The sequence below is a fragment of the Miscanthus floridulus genome, chromosome 19 (assembly GCF_019320115.1).
Source record: "Miscanthus floridulus cultivar M001 chromosome 19, ASM1932011v1, whole genome shotgun sequence".
NCBI lineage: Eukaryota > Viridiplantae > Streptophyta > Magnoliopsida > Poales > Poaceae > Miscanthus > Miscanthus floridulus.
The window spans coordinates 116403205-116408989 of NC_089598.1; the positions used below are offsets into that span (position 1 = coordinate 116403205).

Consider the following 5785-nt stretch of genomic DNA (forward strand, 5'->3'; position numbering starts at 1 on the left):
CATTTCAAACGTCAAGATCTATAGGGTAACAGCTCGGCACTAAGATCTACGGCGCTGAGGCCTTATCCACGTCGGCGTCAGGTCAACGCCACGTCCGACGCCTCGCCAAGTGGAGCCGAGATGTGTTTCCTCGACGCCAAAAGCCATGGCGCCGAGGTCAGGGTCCATAAACGAAAATCAAACCACTAGGGATCTATTTATGAATATTTTTCAAAAAAAAAAAAAAGCTGAAAAATAAAAAAATTGGTCCTAGCATTGCCACTGTAGTTCTACATTGAGTTCATCGCTAGAAGTAGCAAGCCTCCGCTCCCGTTTTTCTAGCTCCGCTCCACGAACTCCACCATAGAGCAGTTTCATCTTGGAGTTTGTGGAGCAGGTGGTACTGTTTGGCACACAGCTCTGCTCCAGCTCCAGGAATGGGTTGTTTCTTTGCAAATGGTCCATTATGCCCCTGATTATTTTCTGAGAAAAATAGAAAACAATTGATAGAACATTAACAGAGGCCATAATATGTTCAAGCATTCAAGAAAATCTAGTGTGACATGATTTCTATTTTCTGAATATATGCAACAATTGCTAAATCAACAATCAACAGTCAACAATCACAAGTGTGCAATCAACAAGTAGCAATCGAAACAAACAATCAATACCTGCTCATCCTTCTTCTTTGCTGTTGGTGGCCGCTTCCTTACAGCAGCGCCCTAGCCTCTTGTTCCCTGGCCGCCAGCTCTCTGGCCGGCAGTGGCTTGGCTGCCGATGCCCTGGCCACCAGGGGCCACTGCAGCCGGGCCAGTGCCTGGTCACTGGTCGGCCGAGGCTTGAGAAGGCCAGCCATGGCAACCAGGGGCCACTGCCCCGCGCTGTAGGAGGCCGGCTGTGACGATGGGCCGTAGGGGGCTGGCGGCGGCGGCGGCGCGTCGTACATGACCGACGGCGGCACGGATTGAGGGAGACAGGAGAGGCCGACTCTGGGCGCCGCCGCTGCCGAGGAAGGACGAACGGAGTTGGAGAAGATGTGCCGCCCAAACACAAGCTCATCTGGAATATGTCCGTCGTCTGGTGCCTCTGAGCCATCCATGGCGCCGGCGGCCTAGCCTTGGAAGAGAGCAACGGCGCTAGGGCAAGAGGAGTGCAGCGGCGCTATGAAAGAGTCGTTGGGTGGCGTTTTCACGGGTGTCGGGGAGGGGAAGCGTTTAGGAGAAAGTAATCCGTAATTAATGAGCGGCAAGGTGGGCAGTTTATCATACAACTTCACGTGGGAGTACAAAATTCTAAAAATTGAAGTACCACTTGAGGTGTTTTAGAAAAAAAACGTGGAGTTGGCCTCCAGCTCCACCTTTTTTTTGTGGAGCGAAGCTCTTGGAGTTGTGTGTGTGTGTGTGGGGGGGGGGGGGGGGGCAACGCGGAGCTGGAAAAACGGGAGCGGAACAGTCCCGAACACCCTAAAAAAAAGAGAGAAGTACCAAGCCCCCAACGTGACGAAGACTAAGATCTACTTCATCTACATCAACTCCTGCGATTAGTATAGATGTATAAATGACATCTATAAGCTATGGTCAATACCGAATAATCTAATTCCACATAATATTGAGTTAGTGATTATGTTTAGGCTAAGATAAAATTCTTTACTACGCTAGGTGCACTTCTACAAGGAAATATATGTTGCACTTCCGTGTTTGTGACCATTTCGTCAAGGATCCTCTTTATATGACATATATAAATATCACGCAGATGTAGTCTTTGAAAAGAATAAAATATTTGTGAACATAAACCCACGATACTTTTTCTTAACTAACCTTGACAGCATGATGCAATAGCTAGATGCATGAACATAGTTGAATTTGTAGGTAGAACCTACCTGAAAACACGTAGCCTTGTTGAGGCAAATATAAATGTATTGTTTATTTTAGATAGAGTTAAATGTATGTCGAGGTATGTCACTTAGGTTCACAAATTTCAAAACACATTTTCAAATCTTTAAATGTATGATTCAGAAATAGATCTGCAAGGCACCATTCTATAAATTATAGATGCATGGTGCACCATTTCATAAGTTTGGAAACATTTTTTGTTTAAAAATCTTGTCAAGTACTGTATTTACTAATTTTTTTAACTATATAAAAGGAAAGAAACACACCTCCAAAATCATTTTAAATCATGGTAGAGTGTTAATTTAAACAATTTTGAAGAATAAGATGTCCGGTATTAAAGTTTGGTATGGAAAAACAGACTATCGTTCGAGAGGCAGAAGTAGAATAGTTCTTGTTTTGCTCTAAAAAAGCTTTTGGGTTGGGACTCACGCTCTGTTCGCTGTGGATCGGAGGCAAACAAAACAATCCCCAAGCTTCCGCCTTTCAGCAAGATCGGAACGCAACAAGCGAGCCAACACGTCCGCAATGCCGCCCTCCTTCCTCCTCGCGCTTGCGCCCGCGTCCGCGCCCACGAGCGCCACTCGCATTTCCTCCCACTGTCCCAAACCCCACCTCGTCTTCTCCGCTCCGGCGCTAACCCCACCCACCTTCTCCACAGACACTACGTCACCGCTCCATGGCCACCATCCCGGCGCGGCTCCACTACCACCCTCGTCGTCGTCGTCTTCATCCTCCTCCTCGTGCCGTCCCTCACCGCCGCTCAGTCCCGCGCTTTCGGAGGTACCACCTCGCACCCAATCTGTAGGTCTCTATAACCGGCGCTATCCGTCTGCGGCGGCTGACCTGTGTGGCGGGTCGGGTGTGGTTTGGTTTTCGCAGGGCCGCAGCCGGCGTACGCGCGGTACCTGGTCGATGCGGCGGCGACGCCGGCGGTGGAGCTGTACGACTACATCGTCGTGGGCGGCGGCACGGCGGGGCTGCCCGCTCGCGGCCACGCTGGCGGGGCCCGGCGGCGGGCGGGTGCTCCTGCTCGAGCGCGGCGGCGCGCCCAGCGAGTTCCCCGCGCTCGCCACGGCGGGCGGGTTCGTGAGGACGCTCGCCATGGCGGACCCGGCCCCGGAGTCCGACGCGCCAGCGCAGGGGTTCACGTCGGAGGACGGCGTCCCTAACGTGCGCGCGCGCGTGCTCGGCGGCGGCACGGCCATCAACGCCGGGTTCTACTCGCGCGCGCACCCGGAATGGTTTCGCGGCCACGCTGTGGTCGGTTTCTGGCATTAGCGTTTCGCGTACATCCGCGGCGATTGTTCAATTTGTTTCGTTCGGAGACTCGATGATTTATTTTTATTTTGTGGTCCATTGTTGCTGGAGGTTTTAGGATGCTGAGGCGACGAATTGGGATAAGCCTCTGGTGAACGCGTCATACGAGTGGGTGGAGAGGCTGATGACGTTCCAGCCGGCGGTGCATGGGTGGCAGGCGGCGGTGAGGGCGGCGCTGCTGGAAGCAAATGTGACGCCGTGGAACGGCTTCACGGTGGACCACGTCACTGGCACAAAGGTCGGTGCCACGACCTTTGATGCATCAGGTCGACGGCGCAGCGCTGCGGACCTCCTTGCGTTTGCCCGTCCTAGCCGTCTCCGGGTTGCCGTCCGTGCTACAGTTACTCGCATCATCACCAACCCGATTGACCCTGGTGAGAGAGAATGCATTCTTCTAATATAGTACAGTACAGCACTTCGTTTGTTACTTCTTGGTCCTTGTGGTAATTTGGATAAAGGTGACCGCGCATTACATTGCGGAATTGTAACTGAATCAACTAAGATAGCTGCCTACCTTAAGTCATTGTATCTTTCACAAACAGAATTTTCAAGTCAATTGCATATACCAGAATCATTGCCTAAAGTTCATTTAAACCTTTAGTAATAAACTCTGAATCGACAATAACATCTTGGTTTCTGATCCGGTCACTATTTCTGTGCAAGATTTGAACCGAAATAAACACAATAATGCTATTTTTTTTTCTGATTTGGTTGCTGTTAATTCAATTCAATTCTCTTAAAAAATAGGTTCCGGTGAATAAGACTCTAGGTTTACTTAGCAGAATGCATCCAATTTTGTCATTGGACTGTTTTATACAAGTATACTATTTTAGCTCTTTGGGTTTTACCTTTTTTATTTTCTTTTTTCTTGCGAGACTTCAACTGAACAAACCACTTCCATTTTGTTGTATTGGCCAGCTGCGCGCCGTGGAAGGTCTCCACAACCAACAATTGCAGCAATTGGTGTTGTTTACCAGGACCGTCTCCTCGATCAGCACCAAGCCCTCCTGCGCCCAGGTGGGGAGGTTATACTTTCAGCAGGTGCCCTGGGGAGTCCCCAATTGCTGCTGCTCAGTGGCATTGGCCCTGCTACTGATCTTTCCAACCTCGGTATCCCTGTTTCTGCTGACATCCCCGATGTCGGCAAACATATGTACGACAACCCTCGCAATGGCATCTCCTTCATCCCGTCAGTTCCTATTGATCACTCTCTTATTCAGGTCGTTGGCATCCCGTCAGCTAATGGAACTGCCTCATACCTTGAGGCAGCATCATACATTGTCCCACTTGCTCCAGAGTTGAGATCTTCTAGTCCTTTCCTTGGCTCGTCTTCTCCACTCTATGTTACTGTTGCAACTATCATGGAAAAGGTTCCTGGACCATTATCTGAAGGTTCACTATGGCTTTCATCAACGAATCCATTGGAGAGTCCTGCTCTGCGCTTCAACTACTTGAGCCGTCCTGAGGACTTGGCACGATGTATCCTGGGTGTGCGTCATGTGGCAGAAGTGCTTGAGGGCAGAGCATTGGACGGATTTCGTTCAGCAGTTGGATTGACGAATAGAAGAGGAGGGTCTGTTAGGAGGGACTTCAGGATTGTTGGGACAGCACTGCCAGTTGACTGGAAAACAAACGATAGAGCTCTAGCAAACTACTGCCAGCAGACTGTGGCAACGTTATGGCATTATCATGGAGGGTGTGTCGCTGGGAAGGTGGTTGATAGGAATTTCCGGGTAATTGGTGCCCGTGCAATTCGTGTGGTGGATGCATCAACGTTCAGTGAGACACCTGGGACAAATCCTCAGGCTACAATCTTGATGATGGGCAGGTATGAGTTTTAATCATTCTTCGTCCATTTCCAGGTGAAAGTGAAATGCTGTTGTTTTAAAACTACTGAACAATGTTATATAGTGTCGTGAAGTAAATCACTGGATCATCCTATCTGGCAACTATCAAGATGTTACCATGTTATATTTGAAATTCCAGTTAGCACTTTAGTCTTACTAGTTCATCAACCCGTGCACCCACACATGCTATCAATTTTCGGATTAGAAGTTTATGGGTAAATATTAGAATACAAATCGATGATCGGATGCTTGCTTCTTTGTGAGATTTTTTAGGAGTTCTAGGATAATGCAAAGGCTTCAAAAGAAATTTTAGTGGTTGTATATACTTACAACCTATATAGCTGTTTTGCTAATCATGTTATAGTAGAAGTTAACATGATAACTGTATTTTTTTACATTAAACAGGTATGTGGGGTTGAAGATGATTGAGGAGAGACACAGTAGAAGGCCGGTTATACCGCCATAGACCCTCACATTCATCCACCAGCAAACATTTCAATTAACACACGTGTGGAGTGCTCATACTTTTCCTGTAACCCATACTTCTAGGTTTTTGAACTGAGATTGCTGTGTAGATTACTAGCATGGGCATGTTTTGCGTGTGTGTGCATAGTGATATGAAGAGGGAAGTAGAAACTGGGACTTGCGTAGATATTGCATTTTTTTTTGCTAGAGATAGTTACCGCAAGACATGTTCCTTCCGGATTGTTCTGATGGGTCATGGGTGTAAAGACTAGGAATTACATGCTT

The 5785-nt window shown here is 48.4% G+C and overlaps 1 pseudogene; it reads left to right on the plus strand.

Moving 5' to 3' along the window:
- The first annotated feature begins 2547 nt into the window (after positions 1 to 2547).
- LOC136525171 ((R)-mandelonitrile lyase-like) lies at positions 2548 to 5565 on the plus strand (annotated as a pseudogene).
- The last annotated feature ends 220 nt before the right edge of the window (positions 5566 to 5785 follow it).